General features: G+C 45.4%; 1 protein-coding gene and 1 pseudogene across 1 annotated transcript in view; one reads left to right on the forward strand and one right to left on the reverse strand.

Moving 5' to 3' along the window:
- Positions 1 to 19,238, reverse strand: part of CD36 (CD36 molecule (CD36 blood group)) — a 103,697-nt gene that overhangs the window by 65,582 nt on the left and 18,877 nt on the right. The gene's annotated exons all lie outside the window — the stretch shown is intronic.
- LOC136658149 (5S ribosomal RNA) lies at positions 12,342 to 12,461 on the forward strand (annotated as a pseudogene).

Genomic DNA, 19,238 nt, shown 5'->3' on the forward strand with positions numbered 1-19,238 from the left:
ATGAGCTGCACCTGCCAACATTCCCTCTTCTATGCAAGGGTTAAAGGTATAAGCACTCTGTCCTCCATTCTATCTGGTCACCCTGCCCATACATTCTGTTAAAGCAGGGGTGCTCAAACTTTCAACTTTAGGGATAATGGACCTTTAACAAGTGTATAGAAAAGAGAGAATTGCAGCAGGTGCAACTTGTCATCCCACAGATAACAAGCTGCACCTGCTGAAATTCTTTCTATACACTTGTTAAAGGTCCAGGATCCCTAAAGTTGAAAGTTTGAGCACCCCTGTGTTAAAGGCTACTACCATTTGTTATCCATCTCAAGTTGAAATACAAGTGTGTGTGACACTATTTTTTCTAAGAAAGACCCAGCACTGGAAGTGAGTACTTCACAGTGGAGAAGCAATGAGGGACTTACCTTTTTTCTCCTTGCTCGTTTTTTTTGTTTTCCACCAGCTGCTTTGCCATAGAGAGCTTCCAAGCTGAGCTGGCCCACCCATGAGGCCAGGTGAACCAATTGCTTGGAGAGGCAGGCGGGAGTAAGTGGTGAGTTGGTAGGAGTGCTCAGACCTGTACACCACCTTCCCCAGTCCCCTGCTCACCTGTTTCACTGCACAGAGTTCCAACTATAGGCATGCACCATTTAACAACCTTCTACTTAGCCCATTTTTCTCAGCCCACAGGTGTACACATTTGGTCCCTGTTGCATATATATGCATATATGGGTAAAAATGGCTTAATGACAGACCGCATATATGACGGTGGTCAAAGCACAACAAAGAGGCCCTTAAGGAAGCAGTCAGATCTCCCCTAGCCTGCAGCAGAGTGTCTGTTTACACAGCAAAGAGGCTCAATGCAGAGAAGAGGCAATCTATCTCCAGAAGCCTGCCTGGCACAGAGAGTCTGTTTACACAATAAAGGCACTAGATTGGGCTGAATGTTCACTTAACAACCTAATCACATAACAGAGAATGTAGCCCTGTTGTTAAGCAGTACATGCATGTATTTTCCTGCCAGAGGCATCATAGACGTGTAGGTGAAGAAATGACTCTGATGCCATCAGTCAATTTAAAATATACAAACACTTTATCACCTCCTAACACAGTAGATATAGCTGTATTCAATATACATCACACACTCATCAGCTATTGCTCCCAGTATAACCAAAGATCTCTACCCGAACTTTACATTTCAAGGTAGAAGTTCTCACCAGCCTGTTGCTTCAGTTTGACATACAGATAGCCAATCCTCTTGATGCAAAGCCAGAATGATGGATGTCAGGTTTGGTGAAGCATATATATTTTTTTGCTAACCTAATCCACTGAGTCTAGATTTTATACATCTGGACAAACAGCTCTTATAGTATTGACATCACTGGGTGGTGCTTTGACAATCATAACTTTGGAGTAGATGTGGCTTCATGAGTGGTTCCCAAGATAACAAATGCCCAGACAGTTACCGATAAACATCTTATATAATGACCATACTTGGACTACTGATACCCTAAGATAGTAAATCTCATCCTCCTCAAGTTTTTCTGGTTATCTTGACTGATTGCTGAGAGGCAGCCTCAATTAAAGGTGGAGACACACGGAAGGTGGAGAGGGTGACTCTCCACAGAAGATTAAGATTAGAGCTTAATTTCTATGCCTATTTAAAGTCCCGTGGAATGCAAAAGAACTTATTTCTGAATTACAAATGGATCCTATGAACTGGAACAGGAAAGTGGGCTTGCAAGAGGGATGAGAAACAGGGTGAGGAAACAGGAAGAGAAAAGAAAGAGGGGTGAAAGCAGTGGAAAAGATTAGATTAAGGGGAGACACATGAATTTACAAAAACAGCATGGGAAAGGGGAAAGTAGACAACAAGACAGGAGGGAAGCAGAGGAAAAGGAGAATGTGGAAATATCTGCAGATCAAGTTTGGTCATTTTGGCCAAACAGAGAGGCAAGTGGGAGACCTGACCTGGGCACCCTTCTACTCGTTCACTTGCTCACACACATTTCTGTATCCCTTACTTTCTTTTTCCATATGCATCTTCCCTTCTCATGCTCACACATGCCCAATCCATGTCCTTGCCCCACCCATCCACAAGCCAACTGGATGATTTATGATCATCTTGGCACCCTGCCTACTGCTTGCCCAAGTCAGGTGGACTTGGATGCCCAATTGACTGCTGCACGCTAACCTCAGAAGGAGGCTGGCCAAGCGATTGTCTCACCTGGAGCCACGGGTCGAAAACAAGCAATCCACAAACTGCACTTGCTTGCCTTGCCATCTTGCCTTTCTGCAATGATGCTGAATTTAAAGGACTATACCTACTGCAGCAAGATGCCTCCAGTGCTGTAGCTACAGGAGAGGAGCACAGTAAGTACTGCAGGCACTGCTATGCACCAGGTAAGGGCCCTTCCCAGGTGCTGTGAGGGTCATTCCAGGCTGCTCCTGCACATTGCCCAGAATGGCTCTGACAAAGTGGAAGGGGCTACTTGCACAGCGCATTGTTGCACCTGTAGTATTTACTGCACAACCCCTGTAGCTACGCCACTGGATGTTCCAGCAGCTTTTTAAGAGGCGGGCAGCCCAATCCTGAGCTGCCTGTTGTGCCGGGTTTGCTGCTGCACCAAAATGGCTGCCAAGGCATCTTGTGCACAACGGGGCCGCTGCTGGCGCCTCCTCGGGGGAAGGGACTTTACATAAGAACATAAGAACAGCCCCACTGGATCAGGCCATAGGCCCATCTAGTCCAGCTTCCTGTATCTCACAGCGGCCCACCAAATGCCCCAGGGAGCACACCAGATAACAAGAGACCTGCAAGGCATTCTGGGAATTGTAGTTAAGAACATAAGAACAGCCCCACTGGATCAGGCCATAGGCCCATCTAGTCCAGCTTCCTGTATCTCACAGCGGCCCACCAAATGCCCCAGGGAGCACACCAGATAACAAGAGACCTCATCCTGGTGCTCTCCCCTACATCTGGCATTCTGACTTAACCCATTCCTAAAATCAGGAGGTTGCGCATACACATCATGGCTTGTACCCCATAATGGATTTTTCCTCCAGAAACTCGTCCAATCCCCTTTTAAAGGCGTCTAGGCTAGACGCCAGCACCACATCCTGTGGCAAGGAGTTCCACAGACCGACCACGCGCTTTCATCCTCTTTCAGACCGACTTTCATCCTCTTCAACTGGATAAGGTAAGTAGCCTAGCAATGGGGCTAGTCGATTCTATGGCAACCTACAGCACACCTCCTCCCCTCTGCCTTCCCCATCCTGGAACGCCTCCTCCCCACCTCTCTGCCACTGGGCGCTCTGTGTGACAGCTGAACTGTGGAGCACTGGTGATCCACCGGCGCTGAGGGCCACAAACATGCTTTTTGCGACACTCACTGCCAGCGGAGCAAGCTGAGGATTGGGCTCTGAGACAGCACAGAAGCCTGGGGGGGCAGAGGAAATATCCCAAACTAGGAGAAAAATAGGGAAAATGCAGAACTGTTCAGCCCAGGACATGATTATAGTTAAGTTATAGGAGGAAAGTAGTACAATGTAAAGTGATTGCAAACATATTGTTTTGGAATCAGCAGCTCCGCCCACCTTCTCCACTTTGTTTACTAGAAATCTTCTTTTGGCATGAATAAAAAAAGAATAGTAGTCTGTGCGTCACATCAGTATGAGTACATTCCATTCTCAGGGGTGCTGAGGAAATGGCCCTTATCCTTTAGAGAACAAAAGAATGTATGTCAGAGTTCCTCCATTAGCAGATACCTATGAAAAACACAAATATTAACTCCAGCGCACATATAAATATAACCAGCTCACATGCCTCCTAGAACAGAGGTCTCTATTAGGTGGGTCGGGACCTGAAAACGGCTCGTGACCCAACCTCAGTGAAGTCACTGCAGTGCTGCTACCACCAATTAGTTTTGTGGTTCAGGACTGCCCAGTTCAAATTATGCAGTCTTACTTGGGAGTAAGTCTCACTGAACTCAAAAAGTCCCAATTGAACTCAATGCAACTCACGTCTAAGTAGACATGGTTAGGAACGTGCTGTAAGACTACAGCACCTAGATGACTTAAATCCTTCCAGAGTCATTGACTTTGGAAGCATTGCTTTGGCCAAGATCCTCCGACTTCAGTGGGTCCCTCAGTCTCCCATTCACCTGCCTATTGTCATGCCTCAGTGCTTTCTCTGTTCTTTGCCTCGCTTCACCTCACTACCTCTTTCTCTCTGTCTGCCTTTCAAATCTAGTGGATCCTGTTGCCAAGCTATTCTCTGCCCCTATTCTCCTTCCAGTTGGTCTATAAGGGGAAAAGAGCAGAACGACACAATAGCAGCACACATCGATTGACTGCCACCAAGTGGGAATGAACTATGGCTGTTCATTTGCCTCTGTCTCTTACCCACTGGGACATTGAAGGTGGGTCCCATGTTTCATTTTGAGGTGGGTTCCAGCTCTTCTTTGGTTAACAAAGATTATGTCCTAGAAAAGATTTTTCAACAGACTTCTCTAAGAACTTTGCTTAAAATCTTTGATTGACATGGAGCTTTGCTGTGATGTAATGTCCTGTTTATTCTTAGGAATTTTTCAATGTGGTGATAACTGAACAATGGGTCACAAAGGCTTTCCTTGGGTTATACACTCCATTACTTTCTTGGCTAAGGAGTTGACATTATGGCTGACCCAATATATTTTGCTACCTAAAATGAAGGATAAGAAGACACTGCCCCCTAACTCACTCCATATAAAAGGACAAGTTCATACAACAAAATCAACTGCCAGCCATTTTTCTGCACATCACTACTTATATGTCTTCCCATCTAAAAATATTCCCCCTCCACACAAAAAGTAGCATCTTAAGCTGAGCATTCTTCCTGACACACTATACTTCTATATGCAGGAGGAAGGTTTTTCTATTTGTTTGTATCAGGGTGAAGAGAATATTCAAATGCACAATCCCACTGCAGCCTGAAATAGCGGCCTTAGGGTCCAATCCTATTCCACTTTTCAGCACTGTTGCAGCTGCAATTCAGCCTGGGGATAAGGAAACAAACATTCCCTTATCTTGAAGTGACCTCTGTGACTTTTAACACAGTCAAATCCACTGAGGACTTTCTCTGCATTTAATATAAAGCATATAAATGATACAGTCCCAAATTCAACTCCTGGCATCTCTCAATAGGGGTAGAAGAGAGCCCTGGCCAAAACTTAATGCAGAAAATACTGAACCCATAGCCTAACTCAGTGGTTCTCAAACTGTGATGTCGTGACAACCCCAGCCAGTGAGCCCTGGCCTCTGCCCCTTTAAGGGGTGGGAAGAGGCAGCGACTTGATCGCCAGGATCGTGTCACTTTGGAGTGGCTTGGCTGGACTTACCACAGCCTGCTGCAGCTTCCCCGCACCAGCCTCCGAAGGGCTCCCCAACATGCGGAGACACCCAAAACGATCATGACTCACTTCCAGTTTGTAATTGTGGGTCGCGATTATTGTTTTCACAGTCTTCCCGCACCCCCAGGAAGACTGCAGTAGGCTGTGGTAAGTCCAGCCAAGCCCCTGTACGCCTCCAAAGTGATGCGATCCTGCTGATCGTGTTGCTGCCTCCCCCGCAAGGACTTACTGCGGAACTCAAACTCCCTGGGAGGTAAAGAACCATTGGCCTAACTCAATAGAATGCTGCTTCATATGTTCAGCCATATAAATGGAACATGAAAATCAAGCCATTTATAATCATATAAATCAGCCATATAAATGGAACATGAACTTACTGTATACTGGGCACTGCTGGATATGCTGGGCACCATTGTGTTTGTCTTGCAGAGACTGTAACAGGTTCTAAAGGTGCTGACCTTGTAGGGGGCTTCAAAGGGGCTGATTTTGGTTCTAAAGAGCTGACTTCGTGTTTGCACATCAGAGCCGCTGCGTGGAGGTCAGGGGGAATTGTGTTTGTTTTGTGTGTTGTGAAACTTTCACTATATACTCAGGTTACTGTATGTGTACTTTGCTTGACACAAATGAAGGGCAAAAAAAGACGCTAATGCCAGCTCAGCTGCATTCAAGGAAAAATGAAATAGTATTCTAATTTGCTTTAATATCTTTTCGCAACACAATGTAAACAGAAATGTTGACTTACAACAGGAGTGGTGACATCATCAGCAGAAGGGCTGAGGCCCCTTTGAAACCTTTTTTCATGGGATCTGTGAAATGTACTTGGGGGCAAGTTTATTTCGAGGATAGGGGCCTCCAAACTGGCCCGTGGTGTGTGCTGGGATAATCCTTCTGGATACAGTGTGATGGTGACAAAGCCTTACTGCTCTGTGCCACAGTCTCCTGTCTTTGAGCCCAAATATCATACAGCCCCACATTAGGCAGCCGCTTTCACTGCCTGTCATCCCAGAAGGCTCTGTGCCCTGATTTCCCAGGGGAAGTGGCTGTCAGGCATGAGACTGTGTGACAATCAAGTATGAAGACAGGAGGGTGCAGTATGGAATGGTAAGGCTTCACCACCACCACCACGCCCAGAAGAATTATCCCAGCACAACGGATACATATAATAATACTAAATACCAATATTTTATTCATTTATTTGCAAGTAATATTTTATTATTAAATAATAAAACGTGGTGGCTCAGTGGGTTAAACTGCTGAGTCAACAAGCCCGTTGATCGCAAGGTTGGCAGTTCGAATCCGTGTGGTGGGGTGAACTACCGTCGCTTGTCCCAGCTCCTGCCAGCCTAGCAGTTTGAAAGCATTTAAAAATGCAAGTAGATATAGGTATCACTTTAGTAGGAAGGTAACAGCGTTTCGTGTGCTTAAGTGTTTAGTCATGCGGGTCACGTGACCATGGAAACAGTCAAGGGACAACTCTGGCTCTTCGGCTTAGAAACGGAGATGAGCACCACCCCTAGAGTCGGAAACGACTAGGCTTAACGCCAGGAGGGAGGCTTTACCTTTAATATTGTATTTATTTAATGGCAAAAACTCAATCTGTTTCTCACAATGAGGCAGCCCTAATGAATAGCCTCAAGGGTTGAAGGGCTTAGCTATGTGATCCAGCTTTCTCTGTCCCTACTACCTGTCATTGTCGGACTTGGGGGGGAAAAACACACCAGAAAAAAGGACGCTCAAACATTTATCTCCCCGTATTTACACAAGCCTGCAAACTACAGAAGCTCGGTTGCTAACTGTCCTGCAAGGAGCTATCTGATTTTTGAGCAGAGGGCTTGAGAAAATTAGTTATTTGATCTTTGCATCAGTTATCTGATCTTTGCATGGTTTCATTGGAGGTTCTGTGTGAGAAACTGCTGCTGGTGAATGGTTGGCAACCTTCAGTCTTGAAAGACTATGGTATAAGCCTACAGCACCCAGTATTCTCAGGTGGTCTCCCATCCAAGTACTAACCAGGCCTGACCCTGCTTAGCTTCTGAGATCACACAAGATCAGGCATGTGCAGGGTAACAGTTGCTGCTATACAGAAGTAATTTACTCAGAAGTAATTCAGAAGTGTTTGTTAGTTTCTTCCCATATAAATGTGCACTGTAAATTCTAGTGAACACAGTGAGACTTACTTCTGAGTAAACAAACATAGGCTGGTGCTTTAATATACCTTTTATGTTTATTCACAATCACAATTGACCTTTATTAGGCATAGAACTTAACAGTTGCCTGAGCAGCTTACACAAGAAGTTGCATTCAAGCAGGTCATCAAAACAGAAATAAGTGTAGATTAAATAAGATTTCCCTCCATTTTACATTGGGTTAAAATCTCATATAAATAATCCGCCACTGGTTTTACCATTTTTTCGTTTGTAAGTAATATCTGTAGTTTCAATTCATCATGACAGTCGGAATGACTGGCAAAAAACAGGTCCAAATGCATAGATCTAGACTTCTTGTAAAGCAGGCAATGGAGCACTGTGTGGGTCAGAGACTCCCTGTATCCCAGCTTGCAGGGACATGTCAATCACTGTTGCGTGGTTTTATTACATTTCAGATCCAGTTTTCGAGAAGGGAACACATTACATCTGGCAAGCGTGAAAGCACAACGAAGTAAAGGATTATCTAAAATATATAAAAATCTAGAGCACTGGCCAGAAGGGGGAAAAATCTGAAAGTACAAAGGTGACTGGGTTTTGTTTGCCTCAGCAAGAAGTCCCTGCTATTCAATATCTCTCAATCTAGAAATAACGATCTTTCTAGCCCGCATCAAAGAGTCATTACCCACCAGGTCCTCCGGTATACCAATCGATCATAGCTTACTAAAAAGGCGAATATAGCCCGAGTAAGTCCAAGAATCGGAAAGCAAGTCCTGAATCAGTGAGTTATTCCCCCTGTTACAACAGATACTTAACCAAAAACTAATAAATCTGCACCAGGCTATACATTCAAGTCTTTGTAGTCCTGCTTCTAAGCAAAGTGCGGTGTAAGGGACACAATGGGGTAAACCAAAAATCTTACAAAGAAAAATTGAGAGTACTCTTTCCATTTCCTTATTAAAAGCGGCAAGCCAGATTGGTATCCCATAAAATAAGTGGGCCATGACTTTTGCTTTGAAGATATGCAGGGCTGCAGGAATATAGGAATTTCCCCTTTTGTAGAAAAAACGTAAGATACCCTGTAGGGATAGTGTAGCAGATTTGAGAGCGGCTATGTGCTGTGGAACCCAGGATAAATGATGATGGAAGGTCAAGCCCAAATATTTAAAGGTTTTGACCTGTTGAATAGCCTTGCCGTTGAAGACCCAAGAGCGCTGTTTCCATCGCTTTTCAAAGACGAAAATTTTAGATTTCAAGTAGTTTAGCTGTAGAACATTGTCTGAGAAATATTGGATACACCTAGAGATCAAACGCCTTAGGTCAACTCGTGTACGTGAGAGTAACGCCATATCATCAGCATAAAGTAAAAGGAAAATGGGGCGTTGATTGAGTCTTGGACAGTGGGAGTCTGTCTCTGACAAGAAAGGGGCAAGGTCATTGATGAATAGATTAAATAAAGAGGGGGCAAGGACGCAGCCTTGCTTAACCCCCTTGTTAGCTGGAAAAGAATCTGTTAGAGTTCACCTGACCTGGCATGAGGTGTTTGAATAAAGCTTCCTAATTAAGAAGAGTAATCAGGGGTCAATGTTTAGTTTATCAAGTTTGGACCACAACAAGTCTCTTAATAGAATTGAAAGCCGCCTTTAGATCTAAGAAGGCTACGTACAATTTGGAATGTGCTTTATCCAGATATTTTTTGGCTAAGTGGACTAGGACTAAACAATGGTCTAACCCAGATTTGCGAGGCTCAAAAGCCTGCTTGCTCATCCCCAAGGATGTCATTATCTGTCATCCAAGAGGTCAATCTGTTCAATAAAAGAGAGCGATACAGTTTCCCAGGTAGGGAAAGGAGGCTTATAGGGCGATAATCTGAGGGTAAATTCCTATCCCCTTTTTTGAAAATTGGCATAATCAGTGACTGTGTCCATTTTGATAGCATAAGGCCCGTTTATTTGCGATTTTGGTATCCCATTTCTCAATTTTTAAATACAGCTTGCCAACCATTCGCTCAGCATCGGACCACATATACAACGGTAGTCAAAGCACAACAAAGAGGCTCTTAATGAGGCAGTCAGGTTTCCCTAAGCCTGCAGCAGAGTGTCTGTTACTACAACAAAGAGGCTCATAATGCAAAGAAGAGGCAATCTATCTCCAATAGTCTGTGCAGCCAACTAGTGTCTGGCAGGGAGTGTCTGTTTACACAACAAAAGCACTAGATTGGGTTGAATGTTCGCTTAATGACCTAATCGCATAACAACAGGGATTGGAGACTCTATCCTTGTTATTAAGTGGCACAAACCTGTATTTGTTTTTAAACGACAGCAACCCACTCCAGGATGCGATGAACTAGATCTTTAAATAAAATATAAGCTGAAAAGTAGAAATAAGTGACAGCAGAAGAACAGTCTATAAGAAGAAATGCAAAGTTGATGGTTTTTTTTTGTATAAGTGCAGTCGCACAGCTGCAGCTGCTAGAGGCAGTCAGGTCAATACAGGGATAAAAACAGCACCTGGAGAGTGAGAGTGTTGGTATAAAACAGGGGTGTCCAAAGTTTTTGGCAGGAGGGCCACATCGTCTCTCTGACACTATGTCAGGGGCCAGGCAAAAAAAGAATTAATTTGCATTTAAAATTTGAATAAATTTGCATAAGTTTACATAAATGAATATATTAAAGATGAACTTATATGAATGAATGAAGGTCTTGTAATAGCTCAAGGCCTATAAAAGGCCTTGCAAAAAGCAAGGCTGGCCTTTCCTTTGCTGCCACTGCTGCCTCACAGACGTGAAACAGCAAGCAATGGAGGAAGCCCTCATCCCACAGCTCACGTGAGAGATCAAACAGTCACCCTCATGCTGAGAGCAGTTGCGTCAGGCCAGTGTGGGCTCCAACAAAGCTCTGGAGGGCCAGAGGCTCATTGGAGACTGGGGGCTCCCTGAGGCCGCATTGAGAGGCCTCGAGGGCCACAAGTGGCCCCAGGGCCGGGGTTTGGGCACCCGTGGTATAGAAGGAAGGAGCTTGGAGGACCAATGGATGGACAGGTAGGCTGGATGGAGACTGTGGAAGACTGCTGGAGACTAGTTTGTGGTTGCCATGCCCAAGAGCCACTGAGGACCAAGGTATTGCTGTGGTGACTGGAGAAGCTCTTGGTGGGAGAAGGAAGACCACTGCAGGTTGAACAGTGCTAGCAGTTAACCCCTGCTAACTGGTTAAGAGGCACTTTTTCAAGTGGGTGCTCCTCTTTTATTTAGCAGGGGGAGAGTAACTGGCCCACCTCACCCCAGCAGTGTCTTTTATAGTGGCTGTCTGCAGGTGTTGAATCTTTTTAGATTGTGAGCCCTTTTGGGACAGGGAGCCATTAGATATTTGATTTTCTCTGTAAACCGCTTTGTGAACTTTTTGTTGAAAAGCGGTATATAAATACTGTTGTTGTTGTTGGACAGTGCTTTCTGCAGAATTAGGGCTATTTTGAGAGAAGAGAGGAACTAATTAGCTTAAACTGAGCATAAGTTCTTTAGGTCAAGTTTGGAAAGGGAATTTGGCAAAACACTCCCCCATCCTGTTTTGCCCCCTTCCACCCCAACATCACCCTTCCCTGCTCTTTTGTTGCCCTTCCGACTTTGGGAAGGGGCCCAAAAGAATCTTTGTACCCCCAATAACATTCTTCTCAGAGGCCCTGGCTAGGGTTCAAGTATTTACAAAGCAGCAAGAATGGGTAGCTCCTCTTACCCCTCCCAACAAACTCACACAAGCAGTCCAAACTTGCATAAAATCAAAATTACATAAGTCAAGGCTTATGTAAGGTGGGGAACTTGCTGTAGTCTTGCAGAGATTTGGCTACAAGGGGCTAACCTGAGGAGCTCCGGCAAAGGGCCAACCTAATGATGAGACTGCAAAGTGCTTGCTTTGAGCAGAAAAATCCGTGGGGGGAGGCGGGGGGGAGGGCGGAATGAGGCAGAAAGGGGACAAAACTGGGAAGGGAGGGGAAGGAATGGGGCAAGGAGGCTGTGGAAGCTCCTTGGAGGAAGGCTGGGAATTGGAGTATAAGTGCAATAAATAAAATCAGAACGGCAACTGCAGCCTTTTGGCCCAGATGCTTTTCTTTGAGGGTATGTTTTTGCTGAAATAGATGGGCTTGGCCTCATGCTGATGCTGGTCATCCTGCGTGGGATTCAGCTGAGTCAGAGGCAGCAGACACTGCTTATGATCTGGCCTGGCTCATCTCTTCCTTGAAATGCGATCACATGCTAGCAGCAATCGTCTTCTGTTTACACAGGACAAAGAAAATAGACTCTAATCTCTACTACAGCCCAGTCCTACCTAACTGCCCTTCTACTGGTGCAGCTGTGCCACGGGGGTGTGTGCTGCATCCCTCAGAGGAGTTTCAAGCCATGAAGTCCTCCTCAAAGTCATTTGTTCCCTTGCCCCAGTTACTTTGCTGGTGCAAGTCCAAGTGGACCCAGGAATGCAGACTGAGCTGGGAAAGGGGGGTAGGTTACTGATGGCACCACTGCTTCCAATACCACCCCTTTACCTGTTTCGATTCACTCTCCTCCCATAAGAACAGCCCCACTGGATCAGGCCATAGGCCCATCTAGTCCAGCTTCCTGTATCTCACAGCGGCCCACCAAATGCCCCAGGGAGCACACCAGATAAGAAGAGACCTCATCCTGGTGCCCTCCCCTGCATCTGGCATTCTGACATAACCCATTTCTAAAATCAGGAGGTTGCGCATACACATCATGGCTTGTACCCCATAATGGATTTTTCCTCCAGAAACTTGTCCAATCCCCTTTTAAATCCCCATCCCAATCTCCTTTTAATGCAGCAACTGTTACCCTGCACATGCCTGATCTCATCTGATCTCAGAAGCTAAGCAGGGTCAGGCCTGGTTAGTACTTGGATGGGAGACCGCCTGGTAATACTGGGTGCTGTAGGCTTACACCATAGTCTTTCGAGACTGAAGGTTGCCAACCAACCCTGTTATTGTCCCCCTCCACCCGGTTCCGCCTACTCTTGCCTCACTCCCACCCACCCCATGCTGACTTCTCAGGGGTGCAGGACATGGCCAAACTGCTGGCATGATATCGTGGCTGCTCGCAGCAAAGCACCGAAGCACAAAACAGCCTGTCACATTTTGCGGCAGACATAAAAGAACTTAGGGTGTCAAAACACTTGTTCCGGCAGCATAAAGCCTTGCTAGGATTGGCGAACAGCAAAGGTGCTTGCTGCCCCAGCAGCCCAGGCCTTTCATTGGCAGATCACAAAATCTACCAGCATACAGCTGGATCGTTAGCAAGGAAATAAAAGGGAAGGTTAAAGAGAATATGGAGCAGCTGAATGAACTCTTTGCATCTAACTTGCAGACAATGTAGGGCAGATACTTGCGCCTGATCCGACCTCCTCAAGGAGGGAATCTGAAGAACTGTCAAATAGAAAGGACAAGGGATGAGATTCTAGAGCAGACTGCCAAATAAAAGAGTAATAAATCACTGGGTGATTAGATGGTATCCAGGCAAGGATCAGATGTGATATTGCTGATCTTCTAACAAAAGTAACTTGTCCACTAAATCAGCCTCTGTGCAAGAGGACCAGAAGGTAGCCAGTGTAACAACAATATTACAGTTGCCTCATCTTAACATATGTTCTGGGTATACCAGTGGAAAGCATATTTAAAGGTAAAATTATTAAGCCATGATGGCTATGTGCTATCTTCAGGTTCGGTGGCAATATGGCTCTGAACACTAGTTGCCAGAGAGCAATGGGGGGCGGAGGAGTAAGTATGCCTTCTGCTTCTGCGCTTCCCGGAAGCAGCTGGTGGGCTCTGTTGGAAATGGCGCTCTGGAATAGGTGGGCCTTTGGCCTGATCTAGCATGGATCTTCTTATGTTCTCATTTGGGCCTGCCTAGTAATGTGACATGCCTACATCTTGCTTCTTGGCTCCAACCTTGTTCTTTCTGTAGCATGATCTGTACATTTCTGCCAACTAAGGATCTCTCTTCATGTTACAGATCATCCTTAATAACAAGCAATTTAAAAAAAACACAAATGGTTAAAAATTTATTTTTAATTAATGCTTATGCCATGCCCTTATACATGCCCGTATCAATGTTGCTGCCAGGTGACACATGCACCATCTCTACGTGGCAGCATACATGGATGTCAGCCTGGCATGACGAACTATTTCACTCAGAACTGATATACACAAAATGGACACCAGGAGCCATTCCTGAGCCTTTCTGAGCCACAGGTCGAGTTCCTTAAGAACTCTGGTCAAGCCTCAAGCCCTTCTGATGGTGCTGTTCCTTCCAGTGACACCCTGGAAGGAAAAAGATAATCCAATTTGTGTGACTGCCTCTGTATATTGCCCCCATTGAATGTGACCTCCTTTGTTTCCCTGTATCCTCTCCAGTTTGTAATATCTCCCCCATACCATCTCCATATTTTGCTTATCGTACTGTAAAACGTCTGCATTTAATCTGTTTTAAGTGTTACAGTGTTCCCTCCTGCTTGTACCTGCTTTTGCTCTGATGCAACCCTAGTCCTATAGTCCCTCAGTATGTGAGTATTAGCATTTTAGCTGTTTCCCGTATCCAGCCTTCAGGAAACATCCCCTGTCCTTCAACATTCGGATTTCCCTTCATTGTGGGTCAAGAACAGACACATCAGTCCTCCTCCCAAACCCATTCAGCCACCCAGTCACACATCTGCACACTAAAGCAAGGCACTCCAGGCCACATTCTTCCTTCCTGACAGCATAGTTAATTAGCTTGTCCCCAGCTGCACACGGCAGCAAAATATCCTTTAATAGGCATTTCAAACACTGATGGGCTACTCTCCCTATGTGGATCCCAAGCAATTGTGTCCCATTCCCCACCCCCAGTTCTGCCTAGCAGTGTAACAGACCCTAAAGATATCAGCAATATCTTTTCCAGCAATAACACAGGCCTACAAAATTGAGGGTCTGAAAAGCTTTTCCCAAACTTTATGGTGCTTTGATATGAATTTGGGGTGCTGATTGCAAAAATGGCATCCGTTTTGCCCTATCGCGTCTAGTTTTGGAGATATAGTATAGCCTCATTAGTAAATGGTTCAAGCAGCTTCCTCATGAGGAAGCCATGGTGTAGGCTTCCTTATGAGGAAGCTGCTTGAACCATTCACTAATGGTTGGCCCAGTTCTGACTGTACCCCTAAGTGATGACACATGTGCTTAGTTCACTCTCATTGCAAAACACGAACTTTCGAACACATGAACTGTAGTTGAATCATATCCAGGATTATTAGTAGGCTGGTGTTATTTAAGAAAAATATATTCAAACCATCCAAAATAAAACAACATAAAGCCAAATCTGGATGCTACCCAAATTATTTTTACGATGCTTATAGTATTTATACGTTACAAAACTCACTAACATCAGCTCAAGCTAAAATTGTATTCAGCTGATTTTTACCAAAAACAAATGTCATCAAAGCAGAGATGGAAAAAGGAACATACTTGAAAGTGAACTGTTGCCCAATCCCACCCCCCCCCCCCCACACACCCATTGGCACCAATACAGCCATACTGGCGGAGCATACACTACATCCAATGATGTGGTGGGGTGATTGGACAGCCAGCTGGATGTAAATAATTTTTTTTACACTCCACACACATTAATTTTTTTAAAAAAACTTATCCCCCAGTGGTATGCCATTTGCCTATGGGTCTGCTTAGAGCCACACCAGCCATTTTGCTGATGTAGTCCAAGGAAAGATAAAGGGTGGGTGGCTTGGGAAAGAGGGGATAAGATCTGGCACCTGTCAGTTTCTCCAGGATCCCTCTCCTTCCCTCCCACTCTCCCTTTCTGTCCCCAATCCTCCCTGAAACTCCCCCCACATCCCCCTCCCCACCAACGACACACCTCCACCGCCAACTTACCACTGCAGACAGAGGGCTCTCAAGCCACTGCTGCCCATTTGCAGCATAATTTGGCAGCCCACCTTTTGCACCCCTGTAAAGGACCTTGCACTGCTGGAACACTAGTTCCCCAATAGTTTTGGGGCCTTGGAGGAAGTTCATTGTTGTACTTAGTACTCCAACCTTTGTTACCCTGAGAAAAAAAGGTTTAAAACATTGTTTGTTGTTGTAGCTCATGGCAGATGCTACATTCAAAAAAGACTGAGCCTTGATGCTTGGCTACCCCTGCCCTGGAGCTCAGCTAGCCTGGTGTCCCAGCTCACCCACCCCAAGGCTGGTCTTGCATAGGATACAACATAGGACACAAACACACTCTGCAGCCAAATAGCACACCAATAGCACAGACTAAAACCCCTGCCAGGGGGATCAGAAGATAGGCTGCATACCATGGAAAATAGTCTCTCTGGTCTCTTGCCATGCATACCATACACACTCACCTATAAGGCAAGATATTTCTGCCAATAAATCAAGTGTAAATCATCTCCTTGCCTTATGTGCAGGTCACTCAGGGGTCAGGGCTGTTCAGGCACATCAAGGCAGTCTGGAGAAGCCCAGAGGGGAGCAGGAGGACAATGCAGAGACAAGGAGGCTACAAGCAGCAGCCAAAGTTAACCTTTCCACTCTTCCTAAGGAAAAACAACCCAGGACTCAACACTTCCATTTAAATCAAGCAAGCCTCATTCTCTTTGGCAGGATCACACCTGACCCTTCTGCACCCTTGTTCCATTTTGTAAATGTTTGGCAGAGGTCTGGTTTTTTTAAACACCTGGATGTAATCCTCATTTCCATCTGAAACAAAGTGTGAGGCTACAATTCAGCACACAATTACTTAAGAATAACACCCATGGAAAGCAGTGGGCCTACTTCTGAGCAAATCAGGTTGCAACTATGTGTAGCTGCACTTGCTCACGCTCATTCCTTGTTGCTTGTCTCTCCGCTGTGAATTGAATTGTACACTTCCAGTTATGTGTTATAAGTTGTATACGTTAAGCCTCTTAACCAGGCATTTTAAAAATGATTTGATTAATGGTTCTACTGGTAAGTTGTTTACAGTGCACTTACTCTGATAGTGTTTACCAAAAGGTTGTGAAGGCCAGAATTTAAAACATTAATAAATAAAAATGTTTCTTATGATCTTTTACTATATTTTTAATAGAGACCATACACTTACTGGCAGGTTAGTTTTCAGGATCTGGTCTTGGGTAAAATGAGACAAGATTATAGTTAGGCACTCCCCTAAATTAACCCCCCCAACTTATCTGAGGGTCATAGAAAATTCCATGATTTTTCTAAGCTTGCCCTTGACTTATCTATGAGATCAACTTAGGTATCTGCTGAGCTATAGAGAAAAGGTGCTTTTAACACTAACAGAACATTTTGCAAAGACAGCCCACTACCGCTCACAACATGTATGGCAAGATTCTTAATGCTCTTCTCCAAATTCTTGTTGCTGGTGCTCTGCCCTCAGGAGGACTCCAAACACAAACATCCAAATGGAACTTCTACTCCACCACACCAAGAGGGGCAACGCACACCAAGGACAATGAACCCCACATGCATACACAATATAGGGCAGGGAATCCCATGCAATGATGTATTGACACAGCGTAACTGTCTCATGTCTCTACCCGACCCCAAATATTGTGCCTTCAGCATTGTCAAATATGTCTTTGCTATGATCTGTGTTGACTAACCACCCTTTCATTTTGCAACACCTAACAGCAGGCGCAGGAGGTCTGGTCTAGAGGGTAGAGCCTCCGTTAGCCTGAAGATAACATGGGAAGGGCACCAGTTTGAGGCCTCTGGCAGCTCCAGGAATGGCAAGACCTTGAAGCAGTTGACAAGCCGAGCTATTCCACCTTCTCTTTGGTGTGAGCAAAGAAGCGTCTTGGCTGCCCTTCAAGTGAGAGATGAAGGAGCTGCTTGTCAGCCTGCGTGGGAAGCAACTCAAGGCCAGAAGTGATACAAGATCAGAAAGATCCATCTGAAATGTTGTGTGGTTCTTGCAAGACAGAACCTTTCTATGATTGTAAAAATCCCCTTGGAGATTTAGAAACAGCCTGCCTATGTAAACCACCTTGAATAAAGTCAGAGGAGTAATCCGATTACCGAAAAGGTGGTATATAAATACCCAGTTATTTTATTATTATTATTATTATTATTATTATTATTATTATTATTATTATTATTATTATTATTATTATTATTATTATAGCAGTGAGTCTGCTCTCTCTTGGTGACTTCCAGGTATTCCAACCATTGCACTGCTGACCACACACTCATCTGGAGCCCTCTTGTTTTGTGAGTGCCCAGGATCCTCCTTATGGCCAGTCCTGCAGACCACCAGTGTGCAGGGTGGCCAGATCAGCTGTAGGTGTGAGTGCCTGTACCTTTTAACCATTGTATAGAAGAGGGAATTTTTGCAGTTGCAGCTCAGCAGCTCAGCATAGTAGGGTTTCAAAAGGGTTACCAAAGCTAGCTGAGCTCCAGGGAAGATTGGACACTGACTCCTTGGACTGCAGGGGGGGGGGGAGAAAGGTCCCTGTTAGTAATCAGCACCTCTTCTCTGCTGCCATAGTGTATAACACAGACAGTTGTGGGGGGGGGAAGGGAGGCAGGCATCATGGCAGATACACTGGGGCTAGTATGTGGCAGGTGTCAGCAATTATGCAAATGGTACAGGTGTGTGGATGTGTCACCTAATGGGTAGGCTGCTATAATAGGGGCCCTTTGTCACATGCAAGCTCTATGACTCAAGCAATGTTTGCTACAATCTCCCAACCAGGTGTGAGTTTGTGGTGTTGTGGGGGATGCTAAGTGAGGTGTAGTTTGCTTGTCTGGTGCTGTGGTTAGAGAGAAGCTTAGTGGACTGGCCAATGTGGGTTCAAGACTACCTCTTCATTTCTCCCTGTGATGGCTCTTACAAGAGGTTCTATCCCATTGGTTCCCAAAGTGGTGGGTCATGACCCACCACGGGAATAGGAAGTGGCCCATTTGCCCTTAAGGGGAGTGGCCTAGTAATGGGGGCCCAGGTTTCCATGGACACTGCATGGTGCCATTGTTGCCCAGATTGGCTCAAATTGCAAGTGGAGAAGCTGCTTACACAGTGTGTTGTGGCATCTACAGTATTTGCCATTCTGCCCCAGCTATGCTACTGACCAATGTGAGTGCCAATTACCACACACTCTTAGCATACCTGCTGTTGTCAATGTGGAGCAGAGGGAAATGGTGGGCTAGAATGCCCCTCTCCTTCACACTTCCTCTGCTGATCCATTCTCCTCGTTCTTTTTGAATCCTTGGAGCAGTGAAGGCAGGCAACTGGAAGTGGGTGTCATCTGAGGTGACCATCTCAGCAAGCACCTTGGATTTTGGTCCAGTTTTGGTCAAAAAATAACTAAACTTGTTAAGTGAACCAGAGTATATATCAGGGCTCTCCAGACTCCAGCCAGCAGGACAGATCCAACAGCCTGCCTTTTCCGACCCCCACCTGAACAGCACTTCCTGTTCTGTGGGGGGAGCCTTCCTTCCCCTCTGCCAATCTCCCATGAACTACGGTCCGGCTTGCTGCTTCTGTCACCCCAGCAACCACTACATCTTGATTTCTGGACAGATGCCTGCAGTCAGGGCGCTGTTTGGAGGAGATTGGTGCAGGGAAGGAAGTCTTCCCAGCAGAACAGTAAGTGCTGGTTGTGCTGTGGACTCCTTTCCTGCTACACAGCAATCTCCAGTTTGGCAACCGCTAATATATACTCTTGCTTAT

The sequence above is a fragment of the Tiliqua scincoides genome, chromosome 7 (assembly GCF_035046505.1).
Source record: "Tiliqua scincoides isolate rTilSci1 chromosome 7, rTilSci1.hap2, whole genome shotgun sequence".
Classification (NCBI taxonomy): Eukaryota; Metazoa; Chordata; class Lepidosauria; order Squamata; family Scincidae; genus Tiliqua; species Tiliqua scincoides.